A 14491-nucleotide genomic window follows, 5' to 3' on the forward strand; every position below is an offset into this window, starting at 1 on the left:
ATTTTCACCTCACTTCAAAATTATAAATTCACTTCTTTCTTTTGGCTGACCCTTCATAATCTTCATAGATTTAGTATTAAGTATTTCTCTCTTGCCCAACTAACCTATGAAAAGTTACTAAATTCATTCCATTCACTTTCAAGCTCTTTAACCAAGTTACAGACGACTCATTAACCCAACCAGCATTCTGAAATAAGGTAGCATCTAGTATTCAGTTGAAGGTGCACTACATACAGGAGAGGTATTCATAGTTTTTAGTTTAACATGTTAAATAGAGAAATATTTCCTTCTTTTACCTTGTTTAAACGATATAACATATAACATGTTTGAAATTCTGTTACTAGGTCTGTTAAATGGAGAATGACGTCACGCAACAGACCAGCTGAGCTTTTAATAATTTTTTTTTGTTGTATTAGGTTACTTACCCATAGTTTGTGTTTTAATTTTGTATTAGTATTGTTTTGGATGTTTTAAAAACTAATAAAGCAATGTATGACAATAATTATAATGTAATACAGTTATCGATTATCTCTTCCTGATTCTCTTTAGATGATCAACAAGGCAGTGAGGGGCCTTATTTTTATACAGCTTCCACATTAGGCATGTTGTAATAAATTACTTTAATTAAATCGTAGAAGTAAACAATAACATGAAATATTGGAAAGAAAGGTTATAATACAAGTTGCTCTGAAAATCCGCTAGGAGCTCTTATGCATTTAACATATAACATAACTTTAAATAGGGCTGCTCACAATCCTATACTTATAACATTTACCATAGTAAAACATTTTAAATTTAACACAACATCAAGAATACCCCTAATATTTGAGAGATTGTATTATTTATTTATGCTGTCTTAATTTTTTATTATATTTATTTTAAAGTGTAGTGTCCATCAACATTTCCATTATGCATTACTCTATTTTTTTTTATAGGTTTAAACCTTCGAGGGCAAATCCCTTAAAGAACGAGAAGAATTACATAATTCCAAGATAAAAAGACGTCAAATAATTAAAGTACATACATGCAATTGTTACCAATAATTATATTATTTAGTGATCATTATCAATATACTATATGATTATAACATTATGAATGATATAAAATTAACAGAAAATGTAAAGTTTGATAAGATTTCATTTATTGCAATGTAATAATTTGTAGATAGGCTTGATAATTGACAAGATGTCGCCCGAAATATAGATATGATGAAATAAGCAGTATTATATAATGGGCTTCCCTGAATATATTCATAATATATTTATTACCTATTATTTTACTATCATAGAATTATATATAGTAACGATATTTTTAGAAGGCTGAACAGTTAAGCCAGAATCTCTACCTACGGCTCCATGATGAAGACCAGAAAATCGGGTCGAAACGTCGGCACAGATAAATAATTTGTTGTTGATTTTCCTGACCGCACCCTCCCCCCCCCCCCGGACCATATTCTCCAATCAATATTTAAAATTTAACTGTCACGCACTACATATCTCTAATTGTAACATGTAGCAAGTTAAATTAGATCTTATAATAGCAATAATAGAGACATCATGAATACCCCTAGTAACAGAGTAAATAATTATCTGTTAAAGCCGGAACTAACCCGTGTCCTTGGGGATTCAGTAACACAACAATATTATATATTATATTTTTAGCATGCGATATTATATTTTATAAATATATAATACTCATACTACGACAGTTAGTATTGTATATTAGATGACCTTGAACAAATTGAGTTAGGTTAGCAGTGAGTCGCCACAGCACCTGTTGTTCTGGTCCGATGACCGAATGCCAGCCATCTCTATACAACTATTTTGCATCCTCAATTAATTCTTGAATATATTAGCACTTTTTATTATTTTTTAGAACCTATTAGTTACTAAATAGTATATGGATGTTTCTCATTATTATTTATATATAGTTAATATTTTCTCCTTTCCGTCATATATTTTTAGGCCTACAACTATTACGTTTCAACATAAATAGCAATTAAGAGCTGCTTCTATGGCAAAGTAATTCATAAGCAGAAAAAAAGATGAGGAAACGCAATAGATTATTTATTTTTTTGTTTATTTATTTACCTCAATACAATTTCACATGGATAAGTAATGGTATATGTATTAATTTATTTAAATATCCACTCAAAAAAAAATATATGATATAAGTGTCTGGATTCTCAATGCTCCTTATCTTAGATGACCTTATTGTCCAATACGTGACATACATACTAGCCCGAAACAGCTATCACTCCTTCCATTATAAACTCACAATACTCCGAGGCGCCTGAAAAGTAGATGGTCTCGAGAACTTCTAATGCAGAAATGCTACTAACGGCTAGTTTTTCTACATGTCTCTTGTTTTTTTTTATAATTGAACTTTATTTCTTGATAGACATTACAATATTACTGTTTTGGGCACTAGGTAATAGTGATGAATGATCACATTCTTACTAAACTAAAATAAAATAACTAAATAAATGATAAAAAAGTACATGAAAATGAATAAAATCTCTCTTAAAATATATACAAATAGAAGGATAAAGAAAATATACATAATCAAACTATTTGTATGAAAACAAAAAAAATAAATAAAATCAATATTATGATAAAAATAAAAGAATCTCTACTCGCATTTACACTCTAAAATACAATATTTACACAATCGACCTGAGGATCCCTGAGCCCACTCTATCCCCCACGTGTGAGGGGTAGAGCAGAGCTCATAAGATCCCAGCGCAGCCCTCTCGCTGCATCACCGGTAATGAATAATCATGAGCAAGTGTGTAATGAATATTTTTTTTTAATAATTTATTTATTGATATTTACAACTGTATACACATATATACAACAAGTAATTTGCTGTAGGTGACATAGTGACATGATAAAAACATGTGGAGAATCTACCCACTGATAGAACTCCAATAACATTTCTAGAGGAGAAGATCTCGAGGCCATATTCTTTTCAGACGCCTAGGAGGATTATTAGGTAGTGAAGGAGAAGCCAGGTTAGAAACAAGTGGATTTGGGTGGTTGAGAAGTTTATTATGGAAGGAACGGTATCTGGTTCTGGCCAAATCGGCAACATATGGAACATTGAGGTCCTGATGGATGACTTGATTTATGACAAAGTAAGGAGCATTAAGGATTTTACGAAGGATTTTGGACTGTAAGGTTTGGATTCTGGAACAATTTGAAGTTTTAGTGGAGCCCCAAAGCTCAGCTCCGTATGTCCAGATAGGCCTTATAATAGTCATGTAGATCAGTCTTTTGTAATGGATTGGCAATTTAGACCGTTTGTCTAGTAAATGTTGCAATAGTCGGAATCTACGAGCAGTTTCTTGTCTTTTAGTCTTGTATGAATAAATTTTAAAAAAACGTTTCTGTTGTGTCCACTCTTAAAACGTTCGTTATAGTTTTATACGTTATTGCTTAACTAATTCTAAAACAAAATCATTTACTATACATTCGTTTGGTGAGATTTATATTTTGTATCTTAAACTTCGTTGGGAATTTAATTAATCACTCAAATGTTTCGTGAAAGTTTTATGTCTAGTTCGAATAATCGAAAGCAAAAATCTGGTGTATCCACTGGTTTGATTTTTGTTTGGTCCAAAAATGTGGGTACTAAATCCAATATTGAGGTGGTTTGCTTTATTTTAATTGGCAACGAATTCGAAGCTTAATAGAAATGTCGATTTCCGAGGATTCGGCGCTGTAGTCTTCGGTGCCCGAGTTTTAACTTACGTAAATCTCCATATTTTGAATTGAAGGTTAGTAATAAAGCGTAAACAAAGTCCAATAGTTCCTTATTTCAGATTGGCACTAAATCGATTAATGATGAAGAATATTCGGTTGAACGTGGGACTTCGATGGCACCCAGGAAGCTATAAAGCAGATCAGGCAATGTTGCCAATTATATTCGGCGCTGATGTCAGCTGTTATCAGCGTCTGCAGCTGTTCCTTATCTCGTGTTTACTGTCGATCTATCTCAAAACATCGATTAGCCCGCTAATCGAATGATGAGACTGGCTTAGTGACCCGTTCGCTGTCACATCAAATAGATTCTACACACAACTAAAAGAGGGAGGCATCTAAAGTACCTAAAATATAAAGTACCTTACAATTTTGGCAGGAGTTTCCAATGTACCGGAGGTTTGAGAATTATTTTTGGGGAATATGGGCCTCGCTAAAGTGTTCATAAGCAATTTTGATTATAATAATTTCTTCGAATAATGCTTTAGCAGATTTTTTAATAATTGGGGAGGATGAAACCCCCTTTCCTTTGCTCCGTGGCAAAGATCCAGCTCAACTTAGAATTAATCTTCGCCCGTTGGGTTCAACATAGACAACGGGTTTTTGTCAGCCTCTACAGGTCTCTATTATTACCTAAGTTCTATTTTTAAATCTGCAATCCCATATCACAGCCCTCGAAGACTGGTGTCGTAATTGGAGGATTAAGATAAATTCCAACAAATACCATCAAATCACCTTTACCCTTCGTCGTAAATCTACTGATTGCCCTACAGTTTTATTTAACGATGTTACTCTTACCCCTGTCGAACAGATCCGCTACCTTGGACTACATTTGGACAAGCGATTAACCTGGAATCCTCACACAAGACTGAAAAGACAGGAAACTGCACGTCGATTTCGACTATTACAGCACTTACTTGACAAACGGTCTAAACTTCCAACACATTACAAAAGACTGATCTACATGACTGTAATAAGGCCAATCTGGACATATGGAGTTGAGCTTTGAGGCTCCACTAAACCTTCGAATTCCTCTCGTATTCAATCCTTACAATCCAAAATCGTTCGTAAAATCCTCAATGCTCCTTACTTTTTCACAAATAAAATCATACATAAAGACCTTAATGTTCCCTATGTAACTGATCTAGCCCGAACCAGATATCACTCCTTCCATTATAAACTCTTTAACCACTCAAACCCCTTAGTTTTTTATTTTGCATCCTCTTCCATTCCTGACAATCCTTCGAGGCGCCTGAAAACAAGATGACCACGAGACCAGCTTATGTAAAATGTCATTACAGTGCTACCAATGGGTAGTTTCTCTACACGCATGTAACACTCCAATTTAACTTAGATCAGATTTACTAAATGTATTATAATGTACAGTTGTAAATAGCAATAAATAAATATTATAAAAAAATAAAAATATATTTTTACTATTTTAACTTGTCACATGTCACAATTAGAGATATATGTAGTGCGTCACAGTTAAATTTTAATTAGTGATTGGAGAAGATAGTCGGGGGGGGGGGTGCGGTCAGAAAAATCAACAACAAATTGTTTATCTCTGCCGACGTTTCGACCCGATTTTGAGGTCTTCATCATGGAGCCGTTGGTAGAGATTCTGGGTTAACTGTTCAGCCTTCTATAAATATCGTTACTATATATAATTCTATGATAGTAAAATAATATGTAATAAATATATTATTAATATATTCAGGGAAGCTCACTATATAATACTGCTTATTTCATCATATCTATATTTTGGGCGATCTGCGGGCAATCTTGTCAATTATCAAGCCTATCTACAAATTATTACATTACAATAAATGAAATCTTATCAAACTTTACATTTTCTGTTAATTTTATATTATTCGTAATGTTATTAGCATATAGTATATTGATAATGATCACTAAATAATATAAAAAAATATAATTATTGGTAACAATTGCATGTATGTACTTCAATTATTTTACGTCTTTTTATCTTGCAATTATATAATCTTCTTGTTTTTAAGGGATTTTCCGTCGAAGGTTTAAACCTATGAAAAAAACTAGACTAATGCATGATGGAAATGTTGATGGACACTACACTTTAAAATAAATATAATAAAAAATTAAGACAGCATAAATAAATAATACAGTCAAATTTTAGGGGTATTTTTGATGTTGTGTTAAATTTAAAATGTTTTAAAATGTTAAATGTTATAAATATAGGATTGTGAGTAGCCCTTTTTAAAGTCATGTTAAATGGTAAATGCGTAAGAGCTCCTAGCGGATATTCTTAGCAACTTGTTTTATAACCTTTCCTTCCGAAACTTCATGTTATTGTTTTTTCGAAGTTTTGATTAAAGTAATTTATTACAACATGCCTAAAGTTGTGTAAACCTTTAGCTACTGAGTGTCTTGTTGATATTATAACTTGTGAGGAAGAGAATCAGGATGAGCTAATTGACAATTGTAATAATATTATTATTATTATTGTCATCCATTGCTTTATTAGTAATAAAAACATCCATAACAATACTAACACAATCAAAACACAAACTATCAGCAAGTGCCTAACACGATAACAAACAAAATAGTGACTTCCTAAGCTGGTATGTTCCGTGACGTCATCCTCCATTTAACAGACCTATTAACAGACTCTCAACCATGTTAAATGAGGGAAATATTTCTCCATTTAACGTGAGTTTTTTATTCAACACACTAACACACTTGAACATGTTAAACTAAAGATTAATCCCTTCTGTTACATTATTTTAGTTGCTTGTACCTTTTTTAGTCACTGCAAAGTGGGGCCATACATTAGCTTAAAATAAGTGGTTTATTTACTATTTGCGTTAAAATATTTGTTTTTGATACTAATCAAGTTGTACTTGAAGACTCGCGGTTACTACTAATTATTTAATTAATATTAAAACTACAAGTTAATATATTCATATATTCACCCAGACCAAGAAATCACAAAAAAAGAAAAATCAAAGCTTGTTTCTAATGGAAATACAACACTTTGCCCAGAATAATGTAGAGTAGGTGCCTAAACCTAAAAATTCATGAATATAAATCCGAGATTAAATCTTACTTTCAGATTTTCAGCGAACATCAAGGACTGCGTAAAACGGATTCGGAAGCCATCGTTCAAAAAAAAAAAATAAAAAATCAGGAGGGAAAAGAAAAGGGAAACGGGGCAGAAAGGGACGGGATGGGGGAGGGACAATGAGGGGGGAGTGGTGAGGGGAAGCACGTAGGGGCTGGCTAGCTGTAGCTCTAACGGGGATCTGCATCGACTCTAGTGCGCGCTATCGATTCTGTAGTGCCAGGTCGTACGAAATCGAAATTAAATATTTATGGCAGGAATATGACTGAGATGTGATTGAAACTTTTAAAAAAAAAATCGATTTATCAAAAGTGCCACTGTATAAAATCGATTTTCTCCTATAGCTTTACCGATTTGGATTAAACTCACGCTGAATCAAGCTCAGAAAAAATCTGTATGAAGCCATGCAAGAGAATAGCACGGAAATTGATAACTTAACCATGTTAGTCAGGTCACCCTGTCCAACTCCAATTGGGATTTTTTTTTGTTTATTTATTTAGTGTGATTCACAACTGTACAAATAATAAATACAATAAGTAAATATGTTGTTTGTTTCATATACACTTGAAAATCTTAAGAAGGGACCACCCATTGGTGGTACTTCAAGCATTAATTTAAATTAGAAGAAGAAGAAAAACAGGCAAATATAGCCAACACCGCCCGGTGTTATATAGACCCGTGGTCGAATCATTCTGGGCAGAAAATTGTGTTCTGTTACACTGTAGTAGAGATGCGACATCGATAAACATCCATTTGAGTAACATAAGGTCTGTTCCAACGATCACGCATTTTACGGCCTGTCAGAAGTGGTTTTTGAAAGCTGACGACTACAAAAAACATCGATGTTTTTAAAAATTGTTGCTTATAATACATTACCCAAAAAACATCGATGTTCTAAAATATCGTTGCATACATTGTATTACCCAAAAAACATCGATGTTTTTTTTAGTTACATTATTTGTTCCAACAACCATTTCTGACTGGTCGGAACAGACCTTATGTCTCTGAAATAGATGTTCAAAAAAACAACAATGTATTTTTGGCAATGTATTGTAAACAACAATATTTTAAAACATTGATGCAATGTATTGTAAACAACAATATTTTAAAACATTGATGTTTTTTGGAAAATGTATTGTAAGCAACGATATTTGAAAACATCGATTTTTTTGGGGGGTAATGCATTGTATGCAACGATATTTTAAAAAATTGATGTTCCATTCTTTCATACAAAAAACATTTCTGACTGGTCTGAGCATCGTTGTCATTGGAACAGACCTTATGTTTCTGAAATAGTAGTTCAAAAGCATCGATGTATTTTTGGCAATGTATTGTAAACAACAATATTTTAAAACATCGATGTTTTTTGGAAAATGTATTGTAAGCAATGATATTTTAAAACATCGATGTTTTCTGGGTAATGCATTGTATGAAACGATATTTTAAAAACATCGATGTTGGATTTTTAGTTTCAAAACCCACTTCTGACAGGTCGTAGAATGCGTGATCGTTGAAACAGACCTCATGTTTCTGAAATAGTTGTTCAAAAACATCGATGTATTTTGGGCAAGGTATTGTATACAACGATATTTTAATATTGAACATTGATATTTCTAAACATCGATGTTTTTTTTGTCAATTTGCATTCTTTTTTGCAAAAACCACTTCCGACTGACGGGAGTATACGTAGTCGTTGGAACAGACCTTGTGTTACTGAAATGGTTGTTCAAAAACATCAATGTATTTTAGGCAAAGGTTTGTATGTAATGATGTTCTTATATTAAGCATAGATATTTTAAAACATTGATGTTTTTCTTGTCGTAATTTATCTTTATTACGTCGTTAGCGTGATGGTTGAATGTCCTTTTTTATCCCACCACATTGTTGATAGGAAATTGTTAATACCGTAATTTTTTTGTTTTCATTTAGTTACTTTTGGAAAAAAAAAAATTAAAGATTGGGACAAAAGTAAAACATCGACATCGATATCGCATCCCTACACTGCAGCCGTGAGTCGACCCTGTGACCCAAATTAGGTACCCTTAATTGGGTAAAACTCTAGCATTCGAGCGTTATTCTGACCAAATCACCTCCTTGCACAACCATTGGTCTATTAACAGTACTTCTTTACAAAGTACTGAACCCCTGACCCTTTATCGGTTGTAGCAGTACAGATTTTTGATTTTTAATTATTATTTCATCTTTTAAATAAACGATCTAAATTACCACTTTCAGAAAAACTAAACATTTATACTTACCTTCTCAGACCAATTTGGACTTACGGTGCACAAATTTATGGATATGCCAAAAAAACTAACTTACTGAAACTGCAACAGTTTCAATCAAAATTACTAAGACTGATCAGTAGCGCTCCCCCCTACATCAGTAACAAGAACTTGCATAAAGACTTACGAACTGCCTACGTACAAACAGCCATTAAATCATTATATAAACGGTTTCACAGCACACTTCCAACACACACTAACCCTCTAATTCAAGGACTATCAAGTTAAAATTTCAATTTTAATGGAGAGGCATCATTGGATTAACCTTCATGCCTTCATACTTTTTTTTTTCTTTTTCTTTTTTTTTTTTCTTTCTCTCTCTCTCTACATCTCATTCGCTGGTTGTAAAAATACTTTTACAGTTGTGAATAAACTTAATAAAGTAAAAAAAAAAATTTTTTTTACCTGTGATAATTCGTGAGCGTAATATTTCTGGTAGCTGCCTTTGCCTCATCTCGACCTGTGGTTCATTTCCTGACCGTGAGCTACCCAAAATTGACCACCGACCACGCGCCACGCATTTCCGATGACCAGGAAATATACATGAAGATAACATTAGCATAAAGGCGGACTAAAGGTCACGTAGCATGTTATAGGATAATTATCTGGAAGGCAGTGGCACAGTTTCCCGCGCCCGGCAGTCCCCGACCTGCCCCACGAGTTGTTTTCCTCAGCGGACTCTAACCCAGGCAGTTCATCAAATCGAGTTACGTCCGATTACCCCGGCCCCAAGGTTGGGTCATGTTTCATTCCATTTAGCCGAGTACGGGCCTCCCAAGGCTAGCATCCACTTTTATTTCTCTCGTTTTTTATTATTTGTTGCCTCTTTCTCCTCTTTAGGTTTTATCTTTTGTTTTTCGAACTAGAGAGGTTCAGTAGCACGTAGGGAATGAAAGCTCTACCAGAAGCGAGATCCTAAAACGTTTTTTTAGGTGCTAATCAATTTGATGAAATGACGAATTAGAAATTTTATTTTTTGCCTATAAATTCTAAATGATGGATCCTAGGAAAAATATAATAATACAAATTAAATAACTAAATGGAAAATTGTCCGGGTGCGGTCAAAAAAACTCAAATAGTAGATAATTATACTATTTTATTGAGCCAACGTTTCGCCCCACGTTGCAGGGCTTCGTCAGGACTAAAAAAGATACAAACACATAGTTACAAAAAGAGAAAAAACATAAGTGTAAAATAACAAGGGTTTAAAATGTAAAAAAAGTAAGATATAATAAGAAAAATTAAAGGTTGTAAATAGTAAATGAAAAGGGTAATAGTAACAGATAGATAAGAGAAGAAATATTAAAGAAAATACAAATAAAAAGATGAAGAAAGAAAAAAGGAAAAAAAAACCAAATCAAATGATGAGACAGAATGCATACCTGTTTTGACGGCAGTCAAAAATAAAGTGACCGTTGGTATTGGGAGGAGTGGGGACGGCAGTTATGCCACAACAACGAAAATAATTTTATAATAACGAAAATTTTCTTGAGCCAACGTTTCGCCCCACGTTGCAGGGCTTCGTCAGGGCTAAAAACCGTCACTTTGTCCATCATTTGATTTGTATTTTTTTTTTTTTTTATCTCTTTATTTGTACTTTCTTTAATGTTTCTTCTCTTATCTGTTACTATTACCCTTTTCATTTCCTATTTACAAACTTTCATTTTTCTTATTATATCTTACTTTTTTACATTTTATACCCCTGTTATTTTACACTTATGTTTTTTCTTTTTTTCCTTTTTGTAACTATAGTGTTTGTATCTTTTTTAGCCTTGACGAAGCCCTGCAACGTGGGGCGAAACGTTGGGTCAATAAAATATTATAATTATCCACTATTTAAGTAATATTGAACACAAACATTGGCCCTGGTTCATAATAAAGTACAAATTAATATTATTAGTATCATTGAGAAAATATAATTGACCGTATAGTACAAGAGCCGGGAACAAAAAAAGGCAGTTATCTCACCCCAATTTCTGATTACTTTAATGAAAATTATGTATAATTACTAGTCAAAATTGATGAGTCTGTCAAGTATAGGTAGGGGGAATAAAAAATGGCGGCTGTTTAAAAGCGTAAAATCCTTAATGCTCCTTACTTTGTCACAAATCAAGTTATCCATCAGGACCTTAACGTCCCATATGTTGCCGATTTGGCCAGATCCAGATACCAATCCTTCCATGATAAACTTCTCAACCACCCAAATCCGCTTGTTTCTAACTTGGGTTCTCTTTCATACCTAATAATCCTCCTAGGCAAAGAAGTTGGCCTCGAGATCTTCTCCTTTAGAAATATTTCTGGAGTTCTATCAATGGGTAGGTTCTTCACATGTTTGTATCATGTCATTATAGCATTTACAGAAAATTTACTTGTTGTATATATTCTTATACAGTTGTAAATAACAATAAATAAATTATTTAAAAAAAAAAAAGATCATATCCAGATTGGCCAAAACGTTGGAAATTTAATTATTTTTGAATGAAGAAGTTGTTTTGTTCTTATTTTTTTCTGTATATTTATTTTCATGTTCTTCCACTTCTTACAATGTATCTATCCTGTTTCATTTAGCTCTAACGTAACCCTGCAAAGTGGGCTGAAACGTTAGTTAACAATAAATAGTTTTCTTCTACCATTTTCGTATTTTTATTGAACGCTACCCGGACTATCTTCCTACATTCTACTTCATACGGTCAACTATCTTTTTCCAATAAAATAGTATTATTAAATATTAATCAATAAAATTTAAAAAATAGTTTTTAGTATTATAACTGGGTTGAAGATAAAAATGGCCGAATTTACCGTTAGTTCTGTTCGGCATAAATATACAATCAACCATTATGAATGAACTGTAAGTTTACTTCTATTGTATTCACTCATTACACATTGACAGGTAATAAAGCAGTTAGGCATCATTATTATGTTGATTATCAATATTATATAGTAAATTACGTTAATTATCAATATTATATAGTAAATTATGGCCCTAAAATGAGACAATTAAAGGGCAATAAAGGCTTACATTAGGGCGGGAGCAGGTTCGAGTCGGCAGCAGGCGGGAATTAGAGCAGGGATTGATGTGGCACGTGCCCTATACTCCCCGCCTTTTATAGCTTTCTTATTACACTTTTATTTTTTATATATATTTTTTGTTTTTGTTTTTATGTCGTTTCCCGAGAGCGACATCTGTCTCTTTTTACGGTGCCGTAAAAGTCAAGCCAGGAAACTAATTATTCAATGGCCCTTTGTTAAGTTAAGTTCACTTTAGAGGAGGAGAATCGTCTTGGAAGTGTGTAATAAAAATTTTTTTAAAGACAGCTGGTGATTAATTTTTGAAATAACACTTGCCCCAAATCCTAGACCTAAATTAAGTCTGTTAATAAAACCCATAGTTGAACAATCAGGAACGAACATTCACTTGGTCAGATGGCGTTCATGAAAATAATCATGGAATTAGATTGAACAATGCATAATAATCTTAATTATTACATAATGATAATCCAGGAATTAATAAAAGATAAGACAGGACGTCATTATGATAACAACACTCCACGCGACCATTAACAACGATCCATTGCAAATCTCAGATCCAGTCGTAAAAAAATATTATAATTAATATATATATTAACGCACTGCAATAATAAAACAAAAAATTTTTAAATTATTTACTTTACTGCCTAAACTATTTCATTTTTATTATTTTATCTTAAAGTTTATGAATAATAATTTATATTAAAGGACAAAATTGATACAAGGAATCAATCAGGATTAATATATAAAATTCTCTGTCTAAATTGTCCAGCTATATATATAGGTGAGACAAAGCAATTATTGGATGACAGAATTTATCAACACAATAATGATTTGAAAAACAAGGAGAAGGATCCAAATAAAACAGCACTAGTACAGCATGCAACCAAAAACCAACATATTTTTGATTCTGAAAATACAATGATTTTACATAAAGAAAATAATACATTCAAAAGGAAAGTACTTTTGTATCTGAAAATATTAATTATACAGTGAATTTCAAAACAGATACAAGAAATTTGAACCAACACTATGCAGAGATATAAAATAAAATTAATTTATAAAAAATATAAGATAAATTAAATGTGGATAATTATAATTAGACTTGATAGGAATTTAACTAATGAAATAAAGAGGAAAATTGACAAAAATGTAGTTATAATAAATAAGTTTAAATGCTTGAACTGAGTGGAGGAAGGTTACAAGCATTCTTGAGATAAAGTTTTAACAAATAGTGACTGTGATAAATGAATTTTAATTTTTGTTTTTAATGTTGAAAATTGACAAATTATGTAATTAGACATAATATTGGATGTACTTAATAACAAAAAAAATATGTTTACCTAATGTTTTAATTTTTCATAGAAATTGTTGTTTTGACCTGGGCAGAATAGCCTGCATGAAGTTGAGTTTTTAAATCATTTAGTTCCAAAATTGTATTAAGGTGAGATAAATTATAAATAATAATGTTAAGAATTTTGAATTGTTGAGGATGATACATGTAATAAAAGCTGTTTTGTGATAGATTGTCCATGAGGATGGCCAGTTTGGCCGAAACGTCAGACTTGTAAGAAAAATAAAATGTGTTGAGACTAAAATGGATAAAAATTAAATTATTTATTTAAATAATAATTTATATAGAAAAGAAAAATATCTAGAAATATTAGAAAACATCTAAATTAATCGAATCACCCTGTAATAATAAATTGGGTAAACGTATCTTAAACTACATGGTACCATGTCTGTTCAATCGCTTACCAGAAGAATTAATAAATAGATTGACCAAAAAAATAAATAAATTAGAAATAAATATTTGACTGGGTACTTTCTTATTTCTATGTTTCCCAATAATTGATTTTGATTCACCAAATACCTATATAATTTATTTATTATATTATAGTTTGAATTAGCAATGTATGTGTGCACTTTGTTAATTCTTTATTTATTATTAATATATAATAATAACACATTATGTATGTCTGTTTTTGGTAATAGTAATGTACAGTAGTGCTCGGTAATAGATATTATTAGATTCTTATTCTTATCATATTCTGTATCATCTTGTTTTATTCTCATTATTATATTGGTTCACTAATTGTAAATTTTTAGCTTTATTATACACTTCAAAATCCTTTATTATTATTTTTTATTAAATTTAATTTAATTTTTTTTAATAATTATTATTTTATTTTGATTTTAATAGTTGTTAATGTAATTATTAGTTTTATGACTTGAAATAAATTTATGTTGTACTTATCTAGCTTAGAAATTGTATAGCCTCCACAATAATAGTCAAAACTGTAATATTTACATTTTAT

The sequence above is a fragment of the Halyomorpha halys genome, unplaced genomic scaffold (genome assembly GCF_000696795.3).
Source record: "Halyomorpha halys isolate HHAL.00 unplaced genomic scaffold, Hhal_1.1 Scaffold3.1, whole genome shotgun sequence".
NCBI classification, from domain to species: domain Eukaryota; kingdom Metazoa; phylum Arthropoda; class Insecta; order Hemiptera; family Pentatomidae; genus Halyomorpha; species Halyomorpha halys.